Here is an 18074-nt window from a genome sequence, read left to right on the forward strand (position 1 = left end):
CAAATCATATTAGACATGACATCACAAATATATCTAACAATCTCCCCCAACTTGTAAATTAACATAATATACAAGTTTAACAGATATTTGATGATGTCGAAAACATTAAGTATGAATGCATGAGAATTTGACTAGATATCTACAACTTACAGTCCTTATAACTTTACCATCCTCAAAGTATGATATCAGCTTCAGTCTGTATATCCTTCAGAATTTAAGCAGTTGTAGATCTTTGACTTGGCTTCAATTTCTGATCTCTTTGATGTCAGGAGTTGTTCTGAGATAGTTCTTCAACAAACATCTCTCAGCATATTCAAGTTCATTGACCATCCTCCTTTTAGCATTTTTCAATTCAACCATATCTTCACCAGTTTGAAAGATAGCAGCCCTGAGATCATTTATTTTAGCTTTCCTTATATCCTGATCTAGTCTGATGATATAGGCTTTATCAGACTCTAGATTAAATTCAAGTCCCTTAATACCAGAAAATGTAGTGATGATTTTAGCAGTATTAGGCTTCATTTCAACAATTTCTCCACTGTGAGATCTATACTTAGGACAGTATAGGCTGTCAGACTTTACAGAATAAAGCTTCTTCTATCTTTGAATATTTGACTTTAAACACCTTGTAGCACCATCTGTTGATCTGTTTTTCACTTGAAGCAGAAATAAAACATGTTCCAGTTTTTCAAAATACTTTAATGAAATTGCATTCTCCCTAATCTGGAATACCATCCCATCTGTCATAAAGTATAACATGATATCTTCTTTCAAAACAGAGTGGTAAACCATTTGTACAGATTCAAGTTGATTCAATCTCTCAGGAGCTGCTCCTACACCTGGTTCACTTAAGAAAGTTGGATCATTGGTAGTATTGTGTACTCTCTTCTCTTTAGAACTACCCAATCCTGATTTATCTCTTGCTTCCTTTCCTGTAACAACTCTTGCTTCAAAACCACTTGATGCAGTCTTCAAATGTTGAGTCTGTTGAGCTTTGGTGAATCCCGGTAGTAGAATCTTTGAAGGTTTAAAATGAGCAATGTCAGAGGTTTCCTTTTCCTTATCTTCTGATATCAAGCCAACTTGAGCTATGTCAGAGGTTGCTTGCTTCACTGTCATATCAAAACTTACTACATCTTGACTCTGAACAACTTGAGCCATGTCAGAGGTTGGTTGAGAAATCTTCTTTTTCATCAGAGTAAGACTAGCATCTTCTTCATCAATTATTTCTTCATCCATGACTGGCACATATACCTTTACAGGTTCATCAATTTTTTCTTTGCCCTTGGATCTTGGATCTACCTCCACTTGTGATTTGGCTTTGGTTGCCTCAGAATTTGTCCTTTCCTTAATCACAATACCCTTAGGTTTTGGAAGTTTTTTTAACAACAGAAGCTTTAGACTTGGAGTTGACAATTTCTGCTTTAAGTCTAGCTTCTTCTTCCTTTAGACTTTCAAAGTCCATTCCAGGATTTTCTTTAAGAAATAATCTCTTTGAAATTTCTTCATCAAGCTCCGGATGTCCAGTAGAACTTATCCTTTTACCAGTATCAGAACTTATTCTTCTACCAGTATCAGAACTTGTTCTTTGACTTGTAGTTCTAGCTTTGATTGATGAAAAACCTTTACCTTGACCATGACCTCTACCCATTCGAGAGTTTCCCTGGTCATCATTTCCATCATCCTTACCCTTTAGTACTTGACTAGATTTGCATTTGGACTTAATTACTTTCTCCCCCTTTTTGGCATTAGCAGGTAAAAGAAGAGAGACAAACAATTCTACTGAGGATTGGATCTCATTGAGCTGAGTTTGCTGAGAAGCTTGATTCTTTAGAATTTCAGAAATTTGATCTTGTTGCTTCTCCTGAGTTTTTTCAATATACCCAATTCTGTCAAAGGCTGGCTTGAAAAATATGTTCTTCTCCAATTTTATATTCATATCTTGCTGGATTAGAGATTCTTGAATTTTATTCACCTTGTCATGAGTTATTGAGTGTTGACCCTAAAGGTGCCTAGTACTCATTGCAGTAACTCTCAGCTGTGCCTTTAATCATCATTTATCAACATTTCATCAGCTTTGGCAAGGTGCTCAGCAAGAATTTTTTTAGTAGGAACATAACTAACTGAGTTCCATTCCTTAGTCCACTCCTTTCCTCTAGGAGTTTCACACCAAGGTACTGGTACATCCTCTTTAACAAACTTCTTGATCAAATTAGCTTTACATGGAGCTTGTTGAGGTGCATGTCCTGATGGACCAGCTGCATCAGCATCCACAGATGTACCAGTATCCTTATCCAATTTTGTTGCAGTGGCCATAGGAGCGGATGCACTTGAACAGTCTAGCATTCTAAATTTTTTCAACAAATTTCTGATGTACTTAGATTGACAAATAAAAGTTCATTCTTCATTCTGCTTGACTTGAGGCCCAGAAATTAGCTAAGTTCTCCCATCATACTCATTTGATATCTTAACTGCATTAGCTTGGCAAACCTTTTACAAAGTCTGTCATTTGTAGAACCAAAAATGATATCATCAACATATATCTGCACCAAAAGTAAGTCCTTTCCATGGTTGAGATAAAACAATGTTTTGTCAATAGTCCCTCTATTAAATCCACTTTCCAGAAGAAACTGAGCTAATGTCTCATACCATGCTCTTGGAGCTTGCTTAAGGCCATAAAGTGCTTTATCAAGTCTGTAGACATGATTAGGAAATTTTGAATCTACAAAACCTGGAGATTGTTCAACATATACTTTTTCTTCCAATTCTCCATTAAGAAAAGCACTTTTTACATCCATTTGAAAGACTGTAAACTTTTTGTGAGCAGCATAAGCCAAAAATATCCTTATGGCTTCCTATCTAGCAACTGGTGTAAAAGTTTCATCATAATCAATTCCCTCCTGTTGATAATATCCTTTTGCAACCAGCCTTGCTTTATTCCTTGTAATTATGCCATCACTATCAGTTTTGTTTCTGAACACCCACTTTGTACCAACAACAGATCTGTTCTTTGGTCTTGGCAATAGGGTCCAGACTTTATTTATTTCAAATTCATTAAACTCTTCCTGCATTGCTTGCACCCAATCAGCATCTTGAAGAGCTTCTTCCACTTTTTTTGGTTTAGTCTGAGAAAGAAAATAGTGATAGAGACATTCATTTGATGTTGATGTTCTGGTTCTTATACCTGCTTCAGGATCTCCAATAATTAAGCCAGGTGTATGTGCTTTAGTCCACTTCCTTGCAGATGGAAGATTATCTCTAGAACTAGATGCTCCCCCATGATCCATGCTGTCTTCATCAACATTTTCTGATGCTCCCCCTGAAATTATGCTCTCTGAGTTGGATCCTTCAGAATTTGAGTTTCCAGAATTATCGGAACTTGGCTCATCAGAACTTGATGAATCAGAACTTGAAGAGCCAGTTGTAGGTTCTGATGCTTCTTGATATGTGGTTGTATCTTCAGTATGCTCCCTCTGCACAGGTGCATCTTCGTTTGGCGTAGTCACCACAGTTTCAATAACATCAGAGTTTAATCCATCAGAGTTTGCAGTATCAAGATTTAGACTGTCAGGATTTACAGTATCAGCATTTAAATCTTCATTTTCAAATCTCAGCTTATTATGATCATTGAAATCTTCAAGTCCAGTAATCTTCTTATCATCAAAAGAGACATTGATAGATTCCATGACAACCCTTGTTCTTAAATTGTAGACTCTGAAGGCTTTTGTGGAAAGTGGATATCCAACAAAAATTCCTTCATCAGCTTTTAGATCAAATTTGGATAGCTGTTCAAGATGAGTCTTAAGAACAAAACACTTGTATTCAAATACATGAAAATACTTCAGATTTGCTTCTTTTTCTTCACCATCTCATATGGTGTCTTTCCATGCTTGTTAATGAGTGTTGAATTCTGAGTAAAATAAGTAGTCTGCACAGCTTTAGCCCAAAAATAGGTTGGTAACTTTGCTTCATCAAATATAGTTCGTGCAGATTCAATAAGAGTTCTATTCTTTCTTTCAACAACTCCATTTTGCTGTGGAGTTCCAGGAGCATAGAATTCCTGCTTGATTCCTTGGTCTTTGTAGAACTCTTCCATAATCAAATTCTTGAACTTAGTGCCATTATCACTTTTTATGATTTTCACAGAGTCTTTAACCAATTTATCCAGTTGTTTGACATGATCAATCAAGATAGATGCAGTTTCACTTTTTGTGTGCAAGAAATACACCCATGTGTATCTGGTGAACTCATCCACTATGACCATATCATATTTCTTCTTTGCAATAGACATGATATTCACTAGACCAAATAGATCAACATGTAGTAGGTGATAAGGCTCAAGAGTTGAAGATTCAGTCTTGCTCTTGAATGAAGATTTTCTTTGTTTTTCCTTTTGACAGGAATCACAAAGGTCATCAGGAGCAAATACTGATTTCGGCAGTCCTCTTACAAGATCTTTCTTGACTAGTTCATTTATATTGTTAAAATTTAAATGAGAGAGTTTCTTATGCCAATCCCAGCTTTCTTCAATTGATGCTCTACTTAACAGACAGATTGCAGAACCATCAGAACTTGTTAAAAGCTTAGCTTCATAAATGTTACTATGCCTGTATCCTTTCAGAACAACTTTTCCAGTAGATTTGCTTATAACTTCACAGTGTTCTTCAAAGAAATCCACATGATAACCACTGTCACAGATTTGACTAACACTCAGCAAATTGTGTTTAAGTCCTGAGACTAGAGCTACTTTTTCAATGATGACATTCCCAAGATTGATATTGCCATATCCCAGAGTTTTTCCCATATTGCCATCTCCATAAGAAATACCTGGGCCAACTTTCTCCACAAAGTCTGATAGCAGGGCTTTATTTCCAGTCATATGTCCTGAACATCCACTGTCCAGAACTAGGATGTTTTTCCTGTTGCCCTGCAATCACAAAGACCACTAGTGATTAGTTTTAAGGACCCAGACTTGCTTGGATCCTTTGGCCTTATTAAGTTTGTTAACATTTGCAGTGGATTTAGCATCAGAGTTTATGTTAACAGTTTTCTTATCAGAATTTGCAATATCAGACTTTATATCAGAACTTACACTAGAAGGAATAATGCTAACTTTCTTTAAAAAGGTTTTATTTGATAATAATCCTAGTACTTACTAAGAACTTGTATGAGTATTTACTAAGATAGATATTCCTTGTTCGAGTTAAGACATTATGTTCTGATGACTGTTAAGTTCTGGTATAGGTCTAAGTTCTGATTTTTCAGTCTAACCCTTTACTTAACTTATCTGTGAGTAAAATTTGGTAACAGTCTCAGATTAATTTCGAAATGTTGAAGTGGAAGATTAATAGTCTATGGTTAAAACATAATGGCACTCGTCCTTGAACAGTTCACTCTTGTTCCATGTGCACATTCCTTTTCCAATGACTGTTATTCTTTTTCAAAGTCTAGGGAGACGAGGTAGATTTAATTCTACCTGTCTGCATTCAATATCTTCGCGTCTCCTTGCATTCTCTTGCCTATATACACAGCTACTTCACATTAGTCTTTTCATCACACTTGTATCACAAATTCAGTCTTGTTTTTCATTTACTATCACAAATGGCTGAATTTGGCTGGTTCTACAATTACGGTGATGAGACTGTGCATGTCTTTTTGAATGGAATTCCAACTCCCTACCCTATCACCAACATCCCTCACAATCTCTGGATTCAATTTCCAGAGGTTATCAAACGTGATCTGGTGGCCGTTCGAAGAGACCTTCACCTTCGTCGTATCCGTCAGCAAGAGCGAATCATACGACTCGCCATCTTGTTTGTCGAAGATAGGAAGAGGAAGATGACTTAATCTCGTCTTCTTCCTGTTCTTCTTCATCCTCAGCTTTGTCAGGCTTCTTAGCTAGGACTAAAGCTGTTGACGTTAGGATTAGAAGCTTAGGGAAAATCTTGTATTGATGTAATTTCTATTTCATTTATGTATTGACTTGATATATTAATGAAAATTGTTTTTACTTCAAGATTTTGTCTCTGAGTTATTTTATCTTGTGTTGTTAAATCCTGCTTGATATTCTGATGACCATTTAAATTTTGTCTTAAGTTCTGATTTAAGTTCTGATTCTTTGTCAGCACTTATTCATCGAAATTATCTCGGTCATTTTTAACATGATTCATTTTCAGAATATTAATGTTGCAGTGCAAAATAACCAATCAGTGATAACGGGTTAAAATTTGAATTGTTTCCCTTGATAAATGGAACAGTTTTTCCTTGAAACTCGGCAAATGGGTAAGTATTGATTACTGTTTTCTCGAGCCCAGTAACTATCCGTTATTACTGCATGTCTGACAGGTGTCCAACGGTAATATTTCTTTTGTATAAGTACAGCAGAGAGAAGATTTCTTTAATCTTTTTAATTTCTTCATCTTCTATCTCTCTTCTTACTTTTACTCTCCTTCACTTTACTATTTCCGTTGTTTTCATACAGATATTATCTCAAACACCTAACAGGCATACTTGAATTTCAATATTTTTCACATGGCACCAAAGGATTTAATCATTGATGGAGCAAAGTTTGTTCCAAACAACTATGCTGCAATTCTTGATCATGCTGACGCTCCATCTGAATTGCATTTTGTGCAAGATCTTCTTGCACATAGTGAGGTTGGGTACGCCTTAACTCAGCCTGAATTATTTTCAAGTCAACAAGTTCTGCGGTTCTGGAGGACTGGAATTTTTGATGATGGTGGTAAACGAGGAACTCCCAGTATTATCTTCCAAGTGGGTGATTCTTCCTATGTAGTCACTCCTGGTACAGTACGAAGAGCATTACATCTTCCAGAAGATTGTACCTTCTCTATACCAGAGGAATCAGAACTTCGGGGGTTAATGACTGATTTGGGATATGAACAGAGTCTGACGAAACTTGGACAGTTGAAACGGGCTCATATCAGAAGAGAATGGAGTTTCTTCTTCGATTGCATCACCAAGGCTTTTGGGAACAAATGTTCTAATTATGATGCTATCCCAATTCTGAGTCAGCACATCGGGTATGCTATTATCCATCAAACTCATTTTGATTTTGCAACTGGAATAATTGGTTTTATTGGGGATAGGATGACAGAGGATCGAGATGTTGTTTATTTTGCTAGATTCTGTCAACTTATTTATACGTATTGTACTGCTGAACCCCAGTTAGTCAGCACTCAAACCCCACCTTTTAAGGTTGCAAAAAGGTACTTTAACGACCTGATAAATGCTGACACAAAGAAATCAATGGTGAGACAATTACAGATTCCTCAGTCTGTGAAACAGATTCTGGTAAATGCTGATCCAGCTACTTACAAATCTGTTTACTCAAATGTTCAACCAACTCACCATAACCAAAATCCATCAACCTCAGTCCCTACCTCTCATTCTACTCAACCTACCCTCAGAACTTATCTCAAATCATATCTCTCCACTTCACAGACTGCTCAACCTTCTTCTTCAGCACCTACTGTGAAGCCTACATCCTCTAAGCCAAAGAGAACAAAGACTGTTCCTCAAACATCTCAGAAGAAGAGGAGGATTACTTTGAGAGATGAAACAGATTCTGAAGATCAGGTTCCTTCTTCAGAACCTATGATTTATGAAGCTGAGAAGGCAACTTCTCAGAAGGATTCTGCAATTGGGGGTTCTAGGCTTCTCAAGAGGCTTAGACGTATGACTGTTCCTGCAACTCCCAAGGAATCCAAATCAACAAGGAAGTACAAGAAACAGAGGGCACAGAGGCCAGTTTCAGATGATGAGGAGGAAGCAGCTAAGGAAGGGGATCAGGAATCTCTGATCTCACAAGACAAGGAATTTGCTCCAGTCACTTCTTCTCCATCAACTCCATTTCAGGAACCTGTATCTGACAAGGCTAATTTACCTTCTTTATCTCTTGTTGATCCAGGCACAAGTGCTGAAATTGATATTCAGAACTTGGTTGTGCCTAAAATACTTTTCTTAGAAGCTCCAACAGCAAATAATCCTTCCACAACACCTGTTACTGATGCTGTTCAAACTCCTGAGTTATCACTAACACCTTCTCTGCATCAAGATGATGATCAGATTTTAGGTGAGCATCAGGATATGGCTGTTGATCAGAACTTAGTATCAGATCAGCAATTAGAGGATGTTGAAGCCTCCATTGCTACTCATACAGTTGTCTTATCAGAAGATACTGATTCTTTAAGTTCTGATGCTGCAAATGTTGGAGATACTGGTGAAGCTGCTACAACTGTAGATGCTGATGCAGCAGGTCCTTCAGGACATACTCCTCCACTGACTCTTCCTAAGTCTGAACTGCTAAAGGAGTTTGTTATCAGGGATGCACCAGTACCTTGGAGTGAAACTCCTGCAGGACAGGAGTGGACTAAGGAATGGAACTCAGTTTCATGTGTTCCAAATGCTTTACATCTTGCTGAGCACTTGACTAAAGCTGATGAAATGTTAAATTCTGATGATTTTAAAACCCAGCTTAGAGTCACTGCATTGAGTACTAAACATCTACAAGGTCTTCATTCCAACACTCATGCAGAGCTACACAAGATTCAGGAGAACTTTATTAAACAGGAACAAGTTTGGAAACTTGATAAGAAAAAGTTCTTCCAACCTACCATTAACAGGGTTGCTTATATTGAGAAAACTCAAGAGAAGCAACAAGCTCAGATTGATCAAATTCTGACAAATCAAGCTTCTCAGCAATCGCAACTTACTGAAATCCAGACCTCAGTGGAACTACTTATCTCTCTTTTATTACCTGCCGATGCCAAAAAGGGGGAGAAGGTAATTAAGTCCAAATGCAAAACCAACAAGTCACTGCAAGGACAGGATGATGGAAAAGATGACCAAGGAAACTCTGGAATGGGTAGTGGTCATAGTCAAGGTAGAAGATTTACATCAAGACAAGCTAGTCACAGAACAAGTTCTGATACTGGGAAAAGAATAAGTTCTGCTGCTGGTAAAAGGATAAGTTCTGATGAACTTCTAGATCTTGATGAGGAAATGTCAAGACAGTTATTTCTTCAAGAAAATCCAGGGATGGACTTGGAAAGTTTAAAGGAAGAAGAAGCCAGACTTAAATCAGAGAAAGTCACATCTAAATCTGAAGCTTCTGGTAAAAAGTTACTTCCAAAACCTAAAGGCATTGTGATCAAAGAGAGGATACATACTGAAGAAACTTTGGCTAGATCACAACCACAGATAGATCCAAGATCCAAGGGTAAAGAAAAGGTTGGTGAACCTATCAAGCCTTGTGTACCTCCTGAGGAAGAAGAAATTACTGATGGAAAACATAATCTTGCTCTGACTTCAAGAAAAATTCTTAAAACAACCTCTGACATGGCTCAAGTTGTTCAGAGTCAAGAAATTGTAAGTTCTGATATTCAGAAGAAGCAAGTAACCTCTGACAGTGCTCAAGTTAACTTGATATCAGAAGATAAATCTAAAACACTCCTACCAGGATTCACTAAAGCAAAACAGACTCAATCTTTGAAGACTACTTTAAGTGGTTTTGAAGCAAGAGTAGTTACTGGAAAGGAAGCTAGAGATAAAACTGGATTGGGAAGTGCTGATGAAAGAAGAGTACACAACACTACTGATGATCCAACTTCCTTGAGTGAACCAGGTATTGGAGCAACTCCTGAGAGATTGAATCAACTAGAATCTGTACAGATGGTTTACCATACCTACTTGAAAGAATACATCATGTTGTATTTCATGACAGATGGTAGGGTTTATCATATAAGACAAAATGCCATTCCATTGAAGTATTTTGAAGAATTGGAGCATGTATTATTCTTACTTCAAGTGGATGACAGAATAACAGAGACTGCTGCAAACTACTTAAAGGAACAGATTCAGAGACAGAAAAGACTTTATTCTGTTAAGTCTGACAGCAGATATGTTCCAAAGTACAGAAATCACAATGGTGATATTGTTGATATGAAGCCTAATACTGCACAGATCAGAACATATCTTGGTATTAAGGGGCTTGAATTCAATCTAGAGTCTAACAAAGCTTATGTCATAAGACTAGATCGGGAGTTGAGAAAAGCAAAGATTAATGATCTCAGAGCTGCAATATTTCAAACTGGTGAAGATACTGCAGAGCTTAAAGATGTCAAACGGAGAATGATTGATGAACTCAGATATGCTGAGAAATGTTTGTTGAAGAATTATCTCAGAACAACTCCTGACATCAGAGAGATCGGAAAATGATGAAGCCAAGTCGAAGATCTACAACTGCTTAAATTCTGATATTTATACAGGTTGAAGTTGTTATCAGAAGTTGAATTGGTAAAAACTTTAAGGACTGTAAGTTGTAGTTATCTTGTCTATTTCTCATGCATTTGTACTTAATGTTTTTGACATCATCAAATATCTGTTAAACTTGTATATTTTGTTAATTTACAAGTTGGGGGAGATTGTTAGATATATTTGAAAATGTCATGGCTAATATGTTTTATGTTTAGATTTCAGATCTTATTTGAACAGAACAAATCAGTACTTAACTGATCAGTACTTATACTGGAAGTCAGAACTTAAGGTACTGGAAGTCAGAACTTAAGGGATATCAGTACTTATGTTATCAGGAGATAGATATCAGAACTTAAGTGCTGAAGGACGATCAGATAAGGACAGTAGCTGATTAAAGTTAAGAAGATCAAGATAAACATAAGAAGAGATATGCATGAAGAAGGAATTCCGTGAAGAATGGAATACTTGGAATAGAAGATATCTGATTGATATATTTTAGGAAGCAGAATTATATTCCATATCAATTAGCGAATATCTTGTATTGTTAGGTCACACTTTCACTGTAGAGGGGGTGAATACAGTGTTTATTACAATCAAATCAAACTTCAAGAACTTATGTAACAGAAAACAAACTTTATTTAAACAATAAACTCTGTTACAATCTGGAACTGTTATCTCTCAGTGATGAACAAAATATCACGAGAGCTTCTAGAGTTATAATAAATAATATTCTCGATAATGATAACACCTCTAGTGTAAACTCTATTTCTGTGTTTATATACTACACAGTTACAAGATATTCGCTAATTGATATGGAATATAATTCTTTTTAGGTCACACTTTCACTGTAGAGGGGGTGAATACAGTGTTTATTACAATCAAATCAAACTTCAAGAACTTATGTAACAGAAAACAAACTTTATTTAAACAATAAACTCTGTTACAATCTGGAACTGTTATCTCTCAGTGATGAACAAAATATCACGAGAGCTTCTAGAGTTATAATAAATAATATTCTCGATAATGATAACACTTCTAGTGTAAACTCTATTTCTGTGTTTATATACTACACAGTTACAAGATATTCGCTAATTGATATGGAATATAATTCTGCTTCCTAAAATATATCAATCAGATATCTTCTATTCCAAGTATTCCATTCTTCACGGAATTCCTTCTTCATGCATATCTCTTCTTATGTTTATCTTGATCTTCTTAACTTTAATCAGCTACTGTCCTTATCTGATCGTCCTTCAGCACTTAAGTTCTGATATCTATCTCCTGATAACATAAGTACTGATATCCCTTAAGTTCTGACTTCCAGTACCTTAAGTTCTGACTTCGAGTATAAGTACTGATCAGTTAAGTACTGATTTGTTCTGTTCAAATAAGATCTGAAATCTAAACATAAAACATATTAGCCATGACATTATCAAATATATCTAACAATCTCCCCCAACTTGTAAATTAACAAAATATACAAGTTTAACAGATATTTGATGATGTCAAAAACATTAAGTACAAATGCATGAGAAATAGACAAGATAACTACAACTTACAGTCCTTAAAGTTTTTACCAATTCAACTTCTGATAACAACTTCAACCTGTATAAATATCAGAATTTAAGCAGTTGTAGATCTTCGACTTGGCTTCATCATTTTCCGATCTCTCTGATGTCAGGAGTTGTTCTGAGATAATTCTTCAACAAACATTTCTCAGCATATCTGAGTTCATCAATCATTCTCCGTTTGACATCTTTAAGCTCTGCAGTATCTTCACCAGTTTGAAATATTGCAGCTCTGAGATCATTAATCTTTGCTTTTCTCAACTCCCGATCTAGTCTTATGACATAAGCTTTGTTAGACTCTAGATTGAATTCAAGCCCCTTAATACCAAGATATGTTCTGATCTGTGCAGTATTAGGCTTCATATCAACAATATCACCATTGTGATTTCTGTACTTTGGAACATATCTGCTGTCAGACTTAACAGAATAAAGTCTTTTCTGTCTCTGAATCTGTTCCTTTAAGTAGTTTGCAGCAGTCTCTGTTATTCTGTCATCCACTTGAAGTAAGAATAATACATGCTCCAATTCTTCAAAATACTTCAATGGAATGGCATTTTGTCTTATATGATAAACCCTACCATCTGTCATGAAATACAATGATGTATTCTTTCAAGTAGGTATGGTAAACCATCTGTACAGATTCTAGTTGATTCAATCTCTCAGGAGTTGCTCCAATACCTGGTTCACTCAAGGAAGTTGGATCATCAGTAGTGTTGTGTACTCTTCTTTCATCAGCACTTCCCAATCCAGTTTTATCTCTAGCTTCCTTTCCAGTAACTACTCTTGCTTCAAAACCACTTAAAGTAGTCTTCAAAGATTGAGTCTGTTTTGCTTTAGTGAATCCTGGTAGGAGTGTTTTAGATTTATCTTCTGATATCAAGTTAACTTGAGCACTGTCAGAGGTTACTTGCTTCTTCTGAATATCAGAACTTACAATTTCTTGACTCTGAACAACTTGAGCCATGTCAGAGGTTGTTTTAAGAATTTTTCTTGAAGTCAGAGCAAGATTATGTTTTCCATCAGTAATTTCTTCTTCCTCAGGAGGTACACAAGGCTTGATAGATTCACCAACCTTTTCTTTACCCTTGGATCTTGGATCTATCTGTGGTTGTGATCTAGCCAAAGTTTCTTCAGTATGTATCCTCTCTTTGATCACAATGCCTTTAGGTTTTGGAAGTAACTTTTTACCAGAAGCTTCAGATTTAGATGTGACTTTCTCTGATTTAAGTCTGGCTTCTTCTTCCTTTAAACTTTCCAAGTCCATCCCTGGATTTTCTTGAAGAAATAACTGTCTTGACATTTCCTCATCAAGATCTAGAAGTTCATCAGAACTTATCCTTTTACCAGCAGCAGAACTTATTCTTTTCCCAGTATCAGAACTTGTTCTGTGACTAGCTTGTCTTGATGTAAATCTTCTACCTTGACTATGACCACTACCCATTCCAGAGTTTCCTTGGTCATCTTTTCCATCATCCTGTCCTTGCAGTGACTTGTTGGTTTTGCATTTGGACTTAATTACCTTCTCCCCCTTTTTGGCATCAGCAGGTAATAAAAGAGAGATAAGTAGTTCCACTGAGGTCTGGATTTCAGTAAGTTGCGATTGCTGAGAAGCTTGATTTGTCAGAATTTGATCAATCTGAGCTTGTTGCTTCTCTTGAGTTTTCTCAATATAAGCAACCCTGTCAATGGTAGGTTGGAAGAACTTTTTCTTATCAAGTTTCCAAACTTGTTCCTGTTTAATAAAGTTCTCCTGAATCTTGTGTAGCTCTGCATGAGTGTTGGAATGAAGACCTTGTAGATGTTTAGTACTCAATGCAGTGACTCTAAGCTGGGTTTTAAAATCATCAGAATTTAACATTTCATCAGCTTCAGTCAAGTGCTCAGCAAGATGTAAAGCATTTGGAACACATGAAACTGAGTTCCATTCCTTAGTCCACTCCTGTCCTGCAGGAGTTTCACTCCAAGGTACTGGTGCATCCCTGATAACAAACTCCTTTAGCAGTTCAGACTTAGGAAGAGTCAGTGGAGGAGTATGTCCTGAAGGACCTGCTGCATCAGCATCTACAGTTGTAGCAGCTTCACCAGTATCTCCAACATTTGCAGCATCAGAACTTAAAGAATCAGTATCTTCTGATAAGACAACTGTATGAGTAGCAATGGAGGCTTCAACATCCTCTAATTGCTGATCTGATACTAAGTTCTGATCAACAGCCATATCCTGATGCTCACCTAAAATCTGATCATCATCTTGATGCAGAGAAGGTGTTAGTGATAACTCAGGAGTTTGAACAGCATCAGTAACAGGTGTTGTGGAAGGATTATTTGCTGTTGGAGCTTCTAAGAAAAGTATTTTAGGCACAACCAAGTTCTGAATATCAATTTCAGCACTTGTGCCTGGATCAATAAGAGATAAAGAAGGTAAATTAGCCTTGTCAGATACAGGTTCCTGAAATGGAGTTGATGGAGAAGAAGTGACTGGAGCAAATTCCTTGTCTTGTGAGATCAGAGATTCCTGATCCCCTTCCTTAGCTGCTTCCTCCTCATCATCTGAAACTGGCCTCTGTGCCCTCTGTTTCTTGTACTTCCTTGTTGATTTGGATTCCTTGGGAGTTGCAGGAACAGTCATACGTCTAAGCCTCTTGAGAAGCCTAGAACCCCCAATTGCAGAATCCTTCTGAGAAGTTGCCTTCTCAGCTTCATAAATCATAGGTTCTGAAGAAGGAACCTGATCTTCAGAATCTGTTTCATCTCTCAAAGTAATCCTCCTCTTCTTCTGAGATGTTTGAGGAACAGTCTTTGTTCTCTTTGGCTTAGAGGATGTAGGCTTCACAGTAGGTGCTGAAGAAGAAGGTTGAGCAGTCTGTGAAGTGGAGAGATATGATTTGAGATAAGTTCTGAGGGTAGGTTGAGTAGAATGAGAGGTAGGGACTGAGGTTGATGGATTTTGGTTATGGTGAGTTGGTTGAACATTTGAGTAAACAGATTTGTAAGTAGCTGGATCAGCATTTACCAGAATCTGTTTCACAGACTGAGGAATCTGTAATTGTCTCACCATTGATTTCTTTGTGTCAGCATTTATCAGGTCGTTAAAGTACCTTTTTGCAACCTTAAAGGTGGGGTTTGAGTGCTGACTAACTGGGGTTCAGCAGTACAATACGTATAAATAAGTTGACAGAATCTAGCAAAATAAACAACATCTCGATCCTCTGTCATCCTATCCCCAATAAAACCAATTATTCCAGTTGCAAAATCAAAATGAGTTTGATGGATAATAGCATACCCGATGTGCTGACTCAGAATTGGGATAGCATCATAATTAGAACATTTGTTCCCAAAAGCCTTGGTGATGCAATCGAAGAAGAAACTCCATTCTCTTCTGATATGAGCCCGTTTCAACTGTCCAAGTTTCGTCAGACTCTGTTCATATCCCAAATCAGTCATTAACCCCCGAAGTTCTGATTCCTCTGGTATAGAGAAGGTACAATCTTCTGGAAGATGTAATGCTCTTCGTACTGTACCAGGAGTGACTACATAGGAAGAATCACCCACTTGGAAGATAATACTGGGAGTTCCTCGTTTACCACCATCATCAAAAATTCCAGTCCTCCAGAACCGCAGAACTTGTTGACTTGAAAATAATTCAGGCTGAGTTAAGGCGTACCCAACCTCACTATGTGCAAGAAGATCTTGCACAAAATGCAATTCAGATGGAGCGTCAGCATGATCAAGAATTGCAGCATAGTTGTTTGGAACAAACTTTGCTCCATCAATGATTAAATCCTTTGGTGCCATGTGAAAAATATTGAAATTCAAGTATGCCTGTTAGGTGTTTGAGATAATATCTGTATGAAAACAACGGAAATAGTAAAGTGAAGGAGAGTAAAAGTAAGAAGAGAGATAGAAGATGAAGAAATTAAAAAGATTAAAGAAATCTTCTCTCTGCTGTACTTATACAAAAGAAATATTACCGTTGGACACCTGTCAGACATGCAGTAATAACGGATAGTTACTGGGCTCGAGAAAACAGTAATCAATACTTACCCATTTGCCGAGTTTCAAGGAAAAACTGTTCCATTTATCAAGGGAAACAATTCAAATTTTAACCCGTTATCACTGATTGGTTATTTTGCACTGCAACATTAATATTCTGAAAATGAATCATGTTAAAAATGACCGAGATAATTTCGATGAATAAGTGCTGACAAAGAATCAGAACTTAAATCAGAACTTAAGACAAAATTTAAATGGTCATCAGAATATCAAGCAGGATTTATCAACACAAGATAAAATAACTCAGAGACAAAATCTTGAAGTAAAAACAGTTTTCATTAATATATCAAGTCAATACATAAATGAAATAGAAATTACATCAATACAAGATTTTCCCTAAGCTTCTAATCCTAACGTCAACAGCTTTAGTTCCTAGCTAAGAAGCCTGACAAAGCTGAGGATGAAGAAGAACAGGAAGAAGACGAGATTAAGTCATCTTCCTCTTCCTATCTTCGACAAACAAGATGGCGAGTCGTATGATTCGCTCTTGCTGACGGATACGACGAAGGTGAAGGTCTCTTCGAACGGCCACCAGATCACGTTTGATAACCTCTGGAAATTGAATCCAGAGATTGTGAGGGATGTTGGTGATAGGGTAGGGAGTTGGAATTCCATTCAAAAAGACATGCACAGTCTCATCACCGTAATTGTAGAACCAGCCAAATTCAGCCATTTGTGATAGTAAATGAAAAACAAGACTGAATTTGTGATACAAGTGTGATGAAAAGACTAATGTGAAGTGGCTGTGTATATAGGCAAGAGAATGCAAGGAGACGCGAAGATATTGAATGCAGACAGGTAGAATTAAATCTACCTCGTCTCCCTAGACTTTGAAAAAGAATAACAGTCATTGGAAAAGGAATGTGCACATGGAACAAGAGTGAACTGTTCAAGGACGAGTGCCATTATGTTTTAACCATAGACTATTAATCTTCCACTTCAACATTTCGAAATTAATCTGAGACTGTTACCAAATTTTACTCACAGATAAGTTAAGTAAAGGGTTAGACTGAAAAATCAGAACTTAGACCTATACCAGAACTTAACAGTCATCAGAACATAATGTCTTAACTCGAACAAGGAATATCTATCTTAGTAAATACTCATACAAGTTCTTAGTTATGAACGTCAGAAATTAATCATCAGAACGTGTAACTAGAACTTGTCCTCAGAATTTGTGCAGAAGTGACACAATGACTGTTTATCTAAAATAACATAGACCACCACAGAAATTTCATCATTCATATGGAGTGATGTGTGTGTGCATTAAGCTAAATAACAGACAAAGAGTAAAGTCTGATCTACTTCAGTACATCTTAGAAATAAGTCATAATTAAAATTTTGCTAAAGATCTGTCATTATCCTGAAACCTACTGATAAATGAGTTCATGCATGAGTTCACCTCTACTGTTTTTGTGCTAATTTTATGCATCTTTTGAAATTCTATTTTACAGAGGCTTCTCAGTGTAAGTGAGTCACGACTGTTTATTAGAATTTATGCTATTATCAGAGTATTTCTCCAGTAATCATAGAGTGTGAAAAGTCACCAAGAAAATATTTTGCTTTTCTAATGCATATTTACTTAATACCAGCAATGCACTTGGGTCGTCCCTTTCACATTTTTACTCTAGATCTCAAAGGAGTACCTGATATTATTCTTTGATTATTGTTCTTCTTCTTTTGATAAGTGAGGTTTATCAGCACTTAGTACATTCAGCAGTTTTACTAGAATCAGAACTTAAACAGATGAGTAGCATTATTCTAATTTGTGACTTAGTAATAAGATATACAAAGTAAACTTAACTAAGCTCAGTTATCAGAATTTGCTTGTGTCATAAGATTTCCACAGAAATAACTACTTCTTTCATGGGATCATTTGTTTATTGAAGACTAGTAGGTCAGTATCTAGCACAGTTATCCTCATAGGATAGAAGAGTTACTGAAACAGACATATCACTTATCAGAGTTTAGACACATATATCAGACAACAGTCAGTACTTGAAGACATTTATCAATTAATGCACAGAATATACAAAGAGATTAATTCTGTAAATACTGATCATAAAGTCTGATAACATAGAACAAGTTTAAGCAGATTTAGAGAAAGAACCTGAAATCATTCCAAGTTCATTTACCAATTTTGAAAAGGTAGCTTCACACAGTGGTTTTGTGAAGATA

Source organism: Apium graveolens, chromosome 2 (assembly GCF_009905375.1).
Source record: "Apium graveolens cultivar Ventura chromosome 2, ASM990537v1, whole genome shotgun sequence".
NCBI lineage: Eukaryota > Viridiplantae > Streptophyta > Magnoliopsida > Apiales > Apiaceae > Apium > Apium graveolens.